Source organism: Triturus cristatus, chromosome 4_1, assembly GCF_964204655.1.
Source record: "Triturus cristatus chromosome 4_1, aTriCri1.1, whole genome shotgun sequence".
In the NCBI taxonomy this organism is placed as follows: Eukaryota; Metazoa; Chordata; class Amphibia; order Caudata; family Salamandridae; genus Triturus; species Triturus cristatus.
This window is the reverse complement of record NC_140585.1, coordinates 542,306,338-542,321,822: the sequence shown is the minus strand read 5'-3', so window position 1 is coordinate 542,321,822 and position 15,485 is coordinate 542,306,338.

Sequence of the window (15,485 nt, the reverse complement as noted above, 5' to 3'; positions counted from 1 at the left end):
TCCTCCATCACGGGTCATTAAGTTGCATTCTCCTCTGCCTCCGCCCGATCACTTTAACTTTCACTTTCGTGGCTTGGCTTGTTCTAGTGTTTAGTCCTCCGTTCTGACAGCACCTAAAGTAGATATATAAATAGGTGGCAAATATTTAGCAGGATTATTATCGTTTGTCAACACTTAGATTCAACATCTTTCTGGTTTTCGAGCTGCTGTTATTTTGAAAGTGAACATGAGAAAATTAAGCTCCAATTTGTTCGATACTAAGGCCGCATCAGCAAGATAGCTACCGGTTTTGTTTTTTGAAGGTAAATTTCCCACGTCTGGGTATCGGGTTGCATTTATCAATCCTAAACTTGCATGTTTCCACCACTAAGCGGTTATTTGTTCAGCTGGATGACTTTTCATTTCTTTGTCTTGGGTAAATAAAACCATGAAAAAAGTATCAATTTTATAGTTGGCCTGTTACTAGTAGCATAATATGTTTTTATACAGGACTGTATTTCAAACTGGCAATTGCTTTGCAAGCCTCTCGGACCCCCATCCTGTTAAGAGTATGATTCTTAAGGCTTTGGTTTTCTGTAGAACCCCAGTTTTGCGTTTAATTTTTTTTTATTTCTCTTGGTAGTAAACTCAAACCCATAGATGTACCCCTTACCCGGAGATGGCTTTCTTGTATTGAACTGTAATTGGGGGATTATTGATGGCTTAATTTGTAGGCGTTATTTTAGATAAAATACTTAACCTACAGTGACTCTGTGCTTAATAGCATATCTTTCCTAATGAGACTGTTGCATGGAATCAGTCCATTCATGCCAAAGCCGGACCAGAATGCCTTACTACAATCCCCTGTTCTCTTAAGACTTGTGTGACAAATTGACAATGCCCTTTTTCTGACCTGCAAAATGTGCACCCTGTACCGGTAGAAGGCAGCTGTGCATGACAATTTCACACTGGGGAAAAAAACTTCGAGCGAACGTTAGATTTATTTTCAGGATGTTCTATATTGATGGCATAATTGTACATACAGCTAACTTACTTGACTTAAACAAAGAAAAATTTTGTAGGGCACGGATCTCTGGAGCTCAGTCTTGGACCCGCTGGCCTTCTAAAGATTTTGTACTCAGACCTGTTTTACTCTGGCGTGTTATTAGATTTTGCAAATAAATTATTCCTGCTGTATATAGCATTACCCCCATGTTACGCTCAAAGGCGACCTTAAACAGCTCATTTCTGAAAGGTGTTTTCATACTCTACCTTTAATGTGTTTTGCCTACCACCTTCAGCTCTCAATTTCATGAAGAACTTTATTTATGATTGGCTAGAACATAATTAGTTATCGACCATGACTTGCGTACATGACTTTCTTTAATATAAACTGAGATTACAATCTGTAGTTATCTGGGTGTCATGACATCTCTCAATTCTATAGAGTGGCTGTACATCCTATAAAATCTACTTTTAAACTCTTCATGTTTATCTTCCTTTCTGAACTTTGTCCTCCTTTAGCCCTGCTTCCCCCCTCTTTATTCTTCTCTGTCTAATTTGGTACAGCTACACTACTTTTCCTCCTCACCTTCAAATTTCTTCTTGCCTTGCTGAGTTTTAAAAAATAAAAAGCAGTTCGTTAGTGCAAGGTTTATGCACTCAGTAAATCATGTGTAAGTGCCGCGCCCACTTGAAGAGTTTTGCTTATTTGTTAGTCTTTCAGCTACATATATTTTCCCCAGTATTTTTGCTCCCACAATTGTACCCTCGTTGTGTTCTCTGGTCTGGTATATTTATTTTTTATGATTTATTTGCATTGTTTTCATTTATATATGCATTGATGTTCGTATAATGCTTGCTTGTAAATTGTTCTCTGTTGTAAAGCACGGCAACATGGAGGTGACATTTTTGCACTATATATTGTTTTGCACATAAAATAATTTGTTGTGGCTTATGAGTGCTACACGCCACACACTGCTGCACACTGCTGCATTACTCACTGCTGCATGCTGCACGCAGCACACTGCTGCACGCAGCACACTGCTGCACGCCACACACTGCTGCACGCCGCACACTGCTGCACACCACACACTGCTGCACGCCACACACTGCTGCACACCGCGCACTGCTGCACGCCGCGCACTGCTGCACGCCGCGCACTGCTTTTATGCGAGTTTATGCTACTGACATTGTAAATGACAATGCCTTTTATTTGTTTTAAAACCAAAACATAAATAAAAGGCATTGTAATTTTACAATGCCAATAGCTCAAACTCTTATAAATGCGAGACCTATTGCATTGCAAATGCTTGTTCTTATTGTGGTTGCTAATGGTTAACATGGTTGCTGAGCAATATAATGACGAAAGAACAGCATAATTCTCGACTCCAGTCGTGACACAGAATAAAAAATTAGCTAGCATTCGCGCCAAGAATTTTCAATTCTATTAAGGACACGGAGGCGAGGCTTATGCTTCTCTTTCTTTTATTTGCTACTCACAGCAGCCAATGAAAAACGTTTTGTATGCAAATAAAACTACATTTCCCATGATGCTTGTCAATGCATCACATCCTGTATAGCCCTATAAGAGCCACCGTATCCGGTTCCTACTCCTCTTTCTTTGCTCGAACCTCGACGGTCAAAAACATTAACAATTTCAGTCCACAATAGGAAACATGAGCTCCAACAATCATCCTCCAACATGGAACCATAGCCAAACTGGAAAGTTCACGTCCTCTGAACCAGCAGTACTTCTGCTCCGTCGTCTTTCTCAGAACCTGAAGGGAATGAGACAGGAAAAATCCGTAACTTCTGCGTATACAGAATATCAAGTACATGCGGGTGGGTAATTATTCCCAACATTGTAATAACACCGGGTGGGATAATCCTCGCCTCTGTGTCCTTAATAGAATTGAAAATTCTTGGCGCGAAGGCTAGCTAATTTTTTATTCTATTACAGGACCGGAGGCTTCGGATTATGCTAGTTTAACGCTTATCAAAACACAACTACAACTATATCACCCACCGGTTTATAAAAAACTGTTGAAATGTAGACTGAGAAAACAATCAGCATAATCTCAAGATGTCTGGAACACTAGAAATCATCATAAACATTGAGATGTCATGGCACCACGAACCGAAGGTGCCCACAAACATTGTGTATGAATACCTGCTGCTATCAGCTCACTTAACCTCCTGGTTATAAACCGCAGACACAGGTTTAAAACTTATGTAATGTGATCACCAATCAAAGTGAACATCCTTCGTAAGCCTTAAGGCAAGTAACCCACATAATTTGCAGTAACTGGAAAATATAATGTAACAGTTCTTGACAAATTGTAGCACTGACATTAATACTAAATGAAACTCCCTCTGGAGACGATACTGTACCTGTAAAAATCCAGGGCTGGCTCGTCGTAGAAACACAGATAGGTAGATACGTTTAGAAACATAGATTGGACGATAATTGCTGTCAACATATTACAGTCGGACGTTTATGAAGTAAGTAAAGAACTATAGAAACATGCTACAGAGGGGAATATTTTGATTTGGAAGGGTTCACTACCCTAACATTTTTAAATAACTAACAGAATACCGACGCAAGCCCACTGGTTTATCCACTATCCAAGGATAACCTGCAGAAAAAACAGCCGAACAGCCATTGCGAACCGAACAATACGCCAATCCCCAAAACAGTAGCTCTGAGAAAACATTCACACTGTGGGGAAAAAACAGCCCCCACAGAAACCACTCGCCATGTATTTACCAACAAACCCAGCCTTACCATGCTGAAGAGTATCGTGTGTAATTGGAAGGACCCATGTTAGTGAAATGAATGCCTGCAGCGTGTCTGAAACCCGACCAATTTCATTAGTGCCAGAAAAAACCTCTATGCCATTGAAAATAATCGCCCTTATAGACTACCGGGCGCTTTTGCATGAATGCCCTAGAGAATCGCGGGTAGGTACGGAGCACTCTGTGCAAAACGTATCCCGTCTCAAGGAGTACTGGAGACCAAGATGGCGACTTCCATCAGGGAGATGCCAAGATCGCCTCCGCTAAATTGATGTGATATTGGAACCCGTTCTCCGAAATATTGGAATGAACGGAGGAAAGCATAGGTCAGTCCCACCGACAGACGTGGGACAGGGCATTCATAGGTTTTTTAATGGATCCGATCTCCAGTTGAAAACAGCTGTACATGACAAATCAGACTTGACGCTAAAAGGTCTGTTGGACAAGGACCTGAAAAGCCTATAACCACTGAGCTATTGTTATGGAACGTATTCTGCAATGACTTAACTCTGATGAGTGAGGCAGAAAAAAACAGGAGTCCGTCATCATTTCCACTAGGAGGACAACCTCATACCTTCTAACTTGTTGAGGGCTCTCACTGCCAAAATACTGAACATCAAAGAAATAGCAGGAAATGAACACCTGACCTTTGGATTAGGAGTCTGCAACCTTTTCCACTAGGCTACGGTGCTGCATCGCGTGTTGGGTCGAAACTGTCAAAGACCTGTGTGGCAAGTCCCGAAATGAAATGGAAGGACAGGGAAGAATGTTTGATAGGAGATGCTAATGTCGCCATTACTATGGTAGGTCATAATTAAAGCAAAAATCCACCGTCCGAGACGGGCAAGGGAATGAGAATCTTGGAAATTTCTAACCCAAAAAACACTAGGATACTGAGTTATAGTCGGAAATCGGCAGTTACATATTGTATGCCCGAAGGGAAGGGTAGCTGAACAGGAGATCTGACGTCAGGGAATTTGCGAGGCTAAGACCTATGTCTGTACCAAAAGGTATATATATATATATAAACATACACACATATATATATATATATATACATACATATATACATACATACACACACATACACATATACACACATCCCGATAAACACGAACCGAAAGCTGCCCTCTTCCCTTAAGGGAGCAATCATCGATTTTAGTCTGTTGGTGAAGCACTAGGGAATGGAGGTGAGTCCGAAAGGGAAAGACCAAAGACTCCAACTATCTGTTCCGCCAGTGGAACAGCAGGAAATAACGATGGAGGGACGGAAAGATGGTGAAATGTTGAAAAGGGAGTTGATAAACCTTAGTAGAAATCACTAAATGGACCGTAAAGGACCGGCATCGTGAAAAATCCTCATCTTACCAGAGGATGTGACCAAGAAAGTAAAAAATGCCCCCATAGATACGTGTGTAACAAATCTGCCACCAAGAGGTACCTTTCGCAAAGGGTCATATTCTGTCGCCGCCATTTCGCCAAAGTTGTCCATGCTCAGGAAAGAATTTGCGTCTCTCGGAAGAGATGGCGCAGATGGCTTCGCTCAGGGCTAAAGGTCTTGCTAAGGGTTTGTCCTGGTATCCCTGCCAGGTTGGGTGAAAAAACCTTCTCTGTGATCTTCACAACTAAGAAGAAAAGATGGGGGGTGGCGTCTACGTCAGACGACCCCGCCACCGTAATCGGAATATCCGGCCGCAGCACCCTAATTGTAGTCTAAGGCACCCTTCAGGGCGAAACCCCGTCGACCGCGTGGGCGTGCACCGATGTCTGTCGGGTGAATGAAGAAGGGGAAATCCATGCCCAGGGGTTTCGTGTCAGTTAATAATAATGATGGGTGGCAAACAAGGCTCGCTACACAGTGCTAAAGACTGTAGTGTTTGAGGCCCTGTTGACCGACTCTAGGATGGGGACATCCTGAGCGTCAACAAAGTTCTTCTAGGCGGCTTTCTGCGCTCTTTAGCATAAATCACATCCTCCTTACATCTCACCCATGCAATGCTTAAGGGTGTCTACATGTAATATTGTAGTGCAAAGCACGTAATCACGGAGGAGCAGAGGGGAAGCCAACCCTATGCACACGAAAATGAAAAATGATTTACCTAGCTCCTCAGCAAAGCTGTAGTCCACGTTGTTTCAGCCCCCAAGGGCGTAAGAGCCATATATAAATATCAGGAGCGTGTGCTCACTCCGAGGGCCAGCCTATTGATGCAGCCTGGAAGGCGTAACAGGAAAAAAACTGCTCCATGTAAGGTACGAGGCATTATGAATCTCGGAGCAAACAGGGGACGCATGCGATGTGCGTAGCTCAAACGTCCAAATATATACATATATCCCAATTGGGTTACGCACATCGAAGCGTGATCGGCTCCATTCCGCACTTGGCAAATAGGGAAAGCCTGTGGCGGGTAAGCGCGAAGCCGCGCAGCAGAAGATAATATTTTCTGACATTTACCAGAGATCTGAACTCATACTTCAGAGTGAGAGTTGGGGACCTCAACCACTAGTCCACAATGAGTCATAGAAAAATGCCTAAAAGTTTACCCCAGAAAACAACATTATTAAAATACATCAGTGACAGACCAAATTTGAACACATAACCTTTGGAATCAGAGTCATATACCTGAACCACAACCTCACAGTGACTTCTTAGGAACGCTGCCAGCAACAGTGCGGTATCGCCGCTCGAGAGAGCGTCTTGATTTTGTGCCCAACCGGGTCAAATCAGTGCAATGACATTTTACATATATGCTCCTGCGGGAGTGTCTTCATGTTTTGCCAGGACTGAAGTACTTAGCGCTATCGCGCACACATAAACCACAAACAGTGGAGCCATGAAACTAAACTCCAACTAAACGTAATGCCTGCAAGCATGACGCCCGAGCAGGCAACAACAATCATATCGGGGTGTTCGACCTCAATTAGGCCGGAGAGAAAACCAATAGTTACAATTACGCGCTGCAAAAAAAGCAGCCCAAATCCTACTGAAAAGTAGCCCAATTGGGCTACCCGTTGGAATCTGGGATAAGTAGGCTCTGGGCGCGTCCGGCTAAGCAGGAGAGCCTCAGTGCATATAATCATTGCATAATTGCTGTCAAAAGCAGCGCGATATCAGGGCTCCAAGCGGGAGTCTGAAGGAGGTCGGCCGAGTGGACCGCAATATCCGTATCAGTTCCGATCTAGGCAGGAATTTGAAGATGCATACTCGGAGTGCACACGCTGCCGAGCGCAGCGGAGATCACCGGCTCCCGGAGGGAGTCTAGTCCTGAAAGGCAAGAATGAATTCACATGCTGCCGAGCGCAGCTGAGATCACCGGCTCATAGCAGAGTCTTGTCCTGAAGGCAATAATGTGAACAGATTGCACACGCTGCCGAGCGCAGCGGGGATCACCGGCTCCCGGAGGGAGTCTTGTCCTGAAGGCAATAATGAAGTCACATGCTGCCGAGCACAGCGGAGAGCACCGGCTCCCAGCGGGAGTCCTGTCCTGAAAGTGGGAGTGGGTTAAGGGCTGAATAGAACGCCGTAAAGTCATAGGGAAAGGCAATGTGAACAGACAAATCAACTTGAAAAACAAAGCGCGAGTAGCGCATTTAAGTAATAAATAGCGGCGCACGCTTGATTAGCATAAAAACAATAAATATGAGGAAATTCAATAATAATGATCAAAGCACTTAACTTCCTGCGTGAGCAGCAAAGAAAGAGGAGTAGGAACCGGATACGGTGGCTCTTATAGGGCTATACAGGATGTGATGTATTGACAAGCATCATGGGAAATGTAGTTTTATTTGCATACAAAACGTTTTTCATTGGCTGCTGTGAGTAGCAAATAAAAGAAAGAGAAGCATAATCCGAAGCCTCCGGTCCTGTAATAGAATTGGTGTGTAAATTGTATTTCCGGTCATCTCTACTCAGGAATGTCCACTGAGGAACAACCCCAGAACAATTGCACCCCAAGGAGCACCAGACTTGTCACTCCAGTATCTTCCATGTAACTGGAACAAAATATACCAATTAAAAATCTTTATAGTAAAAGTGCTCAATCAGTTTACATAAAGTCGGTCAAATAGTAGGAGTCGAGGAAGTATTACTACCAGAAAGACTTGACAGCAGAGGGAAAGGCAACTCATTCCTACTTAAGGGCAGAAAACAGAGGTAGTGAACAACACCACCCCCGCAGAGACCCCACTGTCTGAGACCAAGATGAGCCCCGAGGACTGGTCCAAGCCTCCATCGTACCATGTGCTAATGGTTACTCTGCAATGGTACATGTTTCATGCCGTATAATGCCTCAAACACTTTTGCACAAGAGTTCGGAAACCATCAGTTTACAAGAGGCAGAAAAATCACTGTAGGTCGCTGAAATACTTATTCAGACTGTCTCTTGTGAAGCACTAGCAGGGCAGACGCTAAGGATGGGCAATGCGGGCAGCTGCCCAGGGCCCAAAGCTCAAGTCAAAAACATAGGTCCAGCTTCTTTGTGAAATGCCACACTATCAGTCAGCCCACCTGCCTCTTCAGAGACCCCTTCCCAATCTGATCACATCAAAGCGCTTCAACACCTCATCAGGGGTAGTAAGCGTTATATAAATCCAAGTAAATTTACAAATGTTATTTTTAAGGGAGGTGTCTAGACCTCCCTGGTCCAAGGGCACGGTGGAATTCCTTGATGTAGAGGAAGGAAAACAGTGGGTTGGAAAGTGGGCACCAGCACACTATTGTGTAGGCTCACAAAATCAGGGACAGGGCAGCACCTCTCTGAAAAACCTGCCCAGAAGCTTTTCCTGCCCTTCCCGTTTTGTATTGACAGGCAACAAAAGGGACCCTTTGTTCCAAGGACCAGCCTGACATTATCAGGTGAGGAGAGGTTGGTTGGGGGAGGAGGGAGCACGCAGAAAAGTCAGGCATGGTAGGGCAGTGTTTAGCAAAGCTCAGTCCCCTGGGACTTAAAGTGCTGCATCAGGCTGCAATGGCCAGCTATCGGGTCCCTCTCCTCTGGGTCTTGCAGCCCTTATCCTTGGCTACGGGGCCCAGGGCAGGGGATCCCTTCTCCTTGGCCACAGTGCTAAACTATTGCTGTGAAGCCCAGGAGCTGAAAATCCCTCCAATGGGCCTCACAGCACATGGATTAGTTTAATGGAATCGAGGAACCAAGTACAAGTCCTGATGTCTGCTCTAAATTCTGTGATTCTGGACAACTCATTAAATCTCCCCATGCTCAAAAAACAAACCTGACATAAAGCGCTCTAAAACCTTGGGCCAAGTTCATGCTATACAAAAGGGACTCCAATCCCATATCACAGTCACCTCACATCCTGGCACTGTGCATTATGCATGACTTGTCAATCCCCTGCTGAATGGATAGATGGATGGGTGGATAGCTGGCTGAAAGGGTGGATGAATAAATGAGTGAAAGGGAGGCTGGATGTATTTAGTAAAAGAAGGGTGGGTGGCGGAGTGAAAGGATGGATAGATGAGTGAAAGGATGGCTGAGTGGAAGGGTGGATGAATAAATGAGTGAAAGGGTTGATAGATGGATTGAGTGAAAGGGTGGGTGGATGGACGAGTTAAATGATGGATGATTGGATGGATGGACAGATAAGTGTAAGGATGGATGGATGAGTGAAAGAGTGGATGATTATAGGAGAATGGATGGATGAGTGAGTAATAGACTGGATGAGTGAAAGGGTAAATGGATGAATGAGTGGATGGATGGGCTGGAGGGTGGATAAATTAGTGAAAGGGTGGATGTCTGAGTGAAAGGGTGGGTGGTTGGAAGAGTAAAAGGGAGGATAGATGGAAGGAAATGTGACTATATGGATGAGTGAAATGATAGATGGGTTGACTAGTGAACAGACAGACATGAGTAAAAGAGTGGGTGCAAGGATGGATGAGTGAAAGAATGGATAGATAAGTAAAAGGGAGAATGAATTAATTAGTGAAATATTGCATTTATGGATATAAGACTAAATGGATGGGAGAGAGTAAAAAAGGCTGAATAAATGAAAGGGTAAGTGGATAAATGAGTGGAAGGGTGGATGGATTAGTGAAAGGATGAATGACCGAGTGAAACGGCCAGTGAATGGATGAGTGAAAGGAAGGATGGATCAATGGCTAGTGTGAAAGGGTGGATGGATAAATAGAGTGAAAGGTTGGATGGACAGAGGCCCAAAAGGAAACATAGATGCATGAAAGAATGGCTAGAGGAGTGAAAAGGAGGCTGGAGGAATGGAAGAAAGGACTGATGAAAGAAAGTGTGAACAGATGAGTGAATGGATGAGTAAGTGAAAGGATGATTGGATGGGTGAAAGGGTAAATGGATGGATGAGGGAAAGGATGGAATGAAAGTGTGGCTGGATGAATGAGCAATAGGATGGCTGGATGATTGAAAGGATGGATGAGGTCTGTGTAAATGAATGAGTAAAAGGGTGGATGGATACGTTTGGAAATGGATGGATAGGTTTGGATATGGATGAGAACAGAGATGGACGGACAGAATGCTGGAAGACTGAATGATAGATAGAAGAATAAATGGATGGCAGAAAGTAAAGGGGATATAGTGGATATTGGATGGTGAATGAATGGATAGATGCTTGGATAGAAAAGACAAGAGAACTCTTCTGGGGAGGGTTGCGTTGACTTGCTTTGCTTACTTGGTGCCATAAGAGCTTTGGTTCAGAGGGGGCATTTTAATTTTCTGGCTACTCCCTTGCCTATGTGCGGTATTTCTGTATTTGCCATGTGATTACGTATGGCATATCTACATTATATGTATGACACTTTAAGTGTCATACATATAGGTTTCTCTTCCTGCACAAAAACAATCATCCCTGCAATGCAGGCAGTGGTGTAACGATAATTTTGGGGGCCCCCACCTGCAAGGTATGTGGCGGGCCCCCTCCGGAATCTATCAGGAGCTCCCCAGCCAAAGTGCAGTGCTGAGGGGGCCCCCTGGAGCTTGGGGCCCCCCCCGCACTGCGGGGAATGCTGGGGCCTTTGTTACGCCCCTGAATGCAGGCACCCTTGCACCATGGCACAAAGGTGCCTGCATTGGGGCATGGCAGTCCACTGTGCGCTAGCGCAGGGGAAAAGGACAGGAATATGCAATATCAGACAGCTACGGCGCATTCCTGCTTTTTATTTTTGCCATAGGGTAGTGCAGCAGGAAGGCCTGTGGCGCTGCTCTATGCCAAAATCTTGCATATAAGGTCGAAATGCTTATTCAGGATAACACACTCTTCAGATTTATATTGTGAGTACCATGCACAAGGAGAAATGTGATCATATTAAAGAGAGCCATCTGTAGCAGAAACAATGGCATCAAATTATCTTTGAATATCCAGTGAAAACAATATAAAGCTTTCGCTTTATTATGTGAGGTGGGGGCATGCAGCAGTGTGGGGACTGGAAGATGCAGATGTGCTTGAATGGAGATAATGGTCACCGGAGAAGGGGCACTAAGAGAGGGATTGTGCCCTGTTTGGAGTACCAGGGGGAAGGGGAATGCGACGTTCCTGCTATAATGGCACCAAACACAGAGTGGCCACCTGTCCCCTGGACCGTTCTTTTGCAAATCACGCCCTTCAGGCCTCAAGTCTAACCCACTGGCAGGTAAGCAGCTGATTCAAACTTGCTAAGCTGGTATATATCAGATTTAAACGCTATGTATGAGTTTCCTCTCATCAATCTTGACTCACCCCTCTAATAACATATGTCATGTATATAAGCTGGGGAAACGGGCCCTACATTAAGTCTAGCTTGGTTTTTTTTTAAAATGTTGTCATGAATTCACAGATCCTCTACAAATTCACTGCAAAACTACCACCTCACAACCGCCACCAGAAGTAGGGGTCAGAGTATTCGTGGCCTGCCTCTTCTGTTTTTTTCCCTTTTTCATTGCACTCGTTTGAGTCCGAGTCCCAAGATGGCTGCCAACACTTCCAGGTTGAAGTGTTGGCAGCCAATCAGATCTCACCATGAGAACTGTCTGATTTGCAGACTCTCCGCGTCTCTAGATATATACATTTCTTTTTCCTTCACTAACTTCAAAACTACTTATTGGATTTGCTCCAAATTACAAAAAGCCCTCTTTCTGGACCAAGAACTAGCTTTCTGCCAAATCTGGTGTGATTCCGTTCTGCGGTTTGGGCTGCAGTCATGTTCAAAATTCACATGTGAAATTGCACGGGGGAAAACACATTTTGGGACCCAACCTTTTTCCCGAGCCCAGTTTGACAAATCACACTGAAACTAAGTTTTTTTTGTGAAGCAAATATTTTATTGGCATAAATTAAGTTCCGAAAAATAACAGCAAACACAGTGAAATGCAAGGCCAGCATGAACCCCTATTGAGATAAAAAGGTTGGTTGCGATACATGCACCCATACCAAAGAATACCAATTTATAAGAAAAGAGATAAAGGAGAGGGGTGAGAAAATAAGCAATAGAAGGGGGTAAAAAAGAAGGCAAGAAGGACAGAAAGAAACGAAGGGAAGGAAGACGGAACTACAAAGCAGGGAAGTGATTGTTTCCCTATCAGCACGACCACTGGTGCATAAAACAAATGCCAAGAGGTGGTTTAAAATTAATTACAGTTTGGGTGAGTGCTAGGCCAAAAGAGCGTGCCGCAAGGGGAGGAGAAAGCGGTGAAAACAAGCAATAAGATTAAACAAACAAGGCAGTGGGAACAGTGGACGAAGCGCCGCCAGCTCTTGGACTGATCACTTACCTATAGGGAGGCCCTCTGATGTCTTCGATCCACCACCGGTTGGCGCTCTGCCCGCTGTTCCTGCTCGTCTGATTATCCAGCTTTCAACGCTCTTTTGGTACCTTACTCACCTTAACTGCAAATAATTACAACCCACCTCTAGGCTTTTCAATGCTGCCTTATGCACGCACACATTGACGCTCAAGCCATAAAAGGTAGCGTTTCACTGCTGCGCTTCTGACCTATGGTTTACAATTGTTTTACTACTTGCTGCCTAACACATGCACACTTTGGCTTTTAAGTTAGCACAAGTTAGGGTTTCATTATCTGCTGTGCTGCCCTACAAAGGTTTGTGACAGGTTACAGGTTTGAGCTGTCCTCTCTTTTTCCATGATGTGCCTTGCACACTGGCCTCCTCTGCTCTCATGAAGACACATTTTGTCTCTTACCTATGTACATTGTGACCATCTGTCCTCAATTGACAAATACCTGTATCCTGACTACCATCCCATTAGAGTGGTCTCCTCACACATTGTTATAACAGACATTTTTTCTATTTGTACTAGTTGTCCACCCTTATAAATAGTAATCATGCTCACAGCCTTATCTTTTACCTCCTACTCTCGGCATTATTTCCACTGTAGGACAGAGTGCACCCTTAGCCCCACTCCAGGGTCCCTGAGTTGAGGCACCTCACCCGACGATTGGGGAAAATCCTAATTTTGTGAGGTGGGTAGCAACGTGAAGTCTGAGTATAAACACACATTACCAGGTTGCCTGACATTTACCCCATCAAGGGTGAATTGTGTATGAACGCAATATCTGCCTTGTTCCATCACGATCATTTTGGGTGATCGGTGCCACAACATACCTGCTTAACCTTAACCCAGCTGTTTTCAATTTCCCAATGAGATGATTGATAGTGGATCTGTTGTGAATATGACGTTGGACTACTGTTTGGTTTTGTATCTTTTTACATGGGCACACTTTTTTGAGCAGTAGCACTTTTTGTTACAGGTCCCGAAGAATGCCAATTCACATCCCTTGAAGGTAAAACAACAGAAACATGTTGACCTCCTTTTGTGACATATTGAAGCAGGATTATCTCCTGCAGTGTCCATCAGTTTTAACCCTTACCCAGATGTGCATGAATAAAGATGTCCCCGCACCCTGGAATCAGTTTTAATCACTATCACTTGCATGCTCTGAATACCTCACCACCTCTTAACTCACCATAGGGACCTACCATCTCTATACAACATCCGCTGAGCTCCTCCTTCTCAGTGAGGGAGTTGTAGCCTGCACCGTGATCAGCTGTCATGAGGAGAGGAGATTTCCAATGATGAAGCATGCCACCTTTGGTGGGTGAGGGAAATCGTTCTTAAAAAGGAATATCTCTTTTCAGCCAGGCTGTTTCTCTTTTCTTGCTTAAAGACCCAGGTGCTTGTTTTGTGAATAGGAGAGATACCGAGTACCCCAGGGAAGTTTCCCGAAATGCTCGGCTTCAACAAATCCAATATTATCAATAGAATATAGAATACCTGTTTCCACACACAGTTAGTGAATTGCTGACACAAAGTATTGCAAAGTGTTGCTCTTACGACGGTGACAAGACATACTTCTTACACATGATGTGGGATTGCCACGTTGTTGAACAGTTTTGGTACAAGGTTGGGGACACCACAGCAAGAGTAGTGGCTAGGAAGCTTTACACTATGCCATATGCTTGTTTGCTGGGCCTTGCCACCACCCTAAACATGGACAAGCCAGAATGAAATATGCTGCATTACTATTGATTCTGGCTAAGGGTCATAACGAATCAATAACCGACACCCACATTCTACAATGGGATACAGCAATTACGTTATTCATGACGCTAAATGAGTGCATTACACAGGAACGAGATCCAGGGCTTTCGATAGTACCCTACTGCTAGGAAATGGGACAAGATGTGTCTAGCTCTTTCTGAAACACACCACAGCAATAACAAATTTCACACACTACCTACTACAGATCCCTTATCGGACATGGCTGGTAAAGGATTGTTTTTAAATGGTTAGTTATTAATTTATGCAAGTGCATACATTTTGTTTAAACAAAAAACAACTTTATCTGTGATATCACTTTATACACATGACGTCACCATAAGAACATGTACAACAATAGCAAAACATAATGGATTATATAGGAACACTAGTTTCAAGTACACACAATGTAATTACCTTCGCACAACATATCTCATCCCACACAGAATCAAAGTCATGATGCAAGTTGATACTATGCAAAGCTTCTGATGTTCTCTGTCATACGCTGATTTTGTACACATGGTGTGGAGCTGCCCTACCATAGGGCAGGTTTTTTCCAAGCTAGTGGAGGATATGAACGCACACTTGACAGGAGAAACTTACTGACCACGGAGGTGTGCTGGGACTGTATCCCTGTAGTCCAGAAAGGTAGGATGGAATTAGGTTTTTGCACCTGGCTCTCGCGGTAGCCTTCAGGGTGATAGCACTACACTGGCGATTCATGGATGGTCCAATGCACTGTAAGTGACAGAGCACAGTAGAGAGCTGGGCAATAGCTGAGGGGGCTGCCTTAATGGCAAAAGAAGAGTAGAGAGGGGTGCTAGAAAGACCTATTGCACACTTATGGCTTGAGGTTCTGTCTGTATTTGTAGAGGGGGACAATGGAGAGCAAGGATGAATCTCTGAGGTGCTGCAGGGTCGGCCACTGATAAAATGTGGGCCTTTAATATTGTGCAGTTTGGGAAAAGGAAGAATGGTGCGGGTTACAATGATAAGCATACACAAGAGGGAAGGACATTATCAATGAATACGGTTGGGGGGACCTTCAGAAGGAGGATAGAAGTTACTATAGTGGGTACGTGTGTAAGCCGAACAAACCAAGTTTCAAGTTTGATTATTGTTAATGGAATTCAATTGAGAGACTGGGACAATGTGGGTTGGATGGGCAGAAAAATGTCATGTATGACAGGGGAGATCTAAT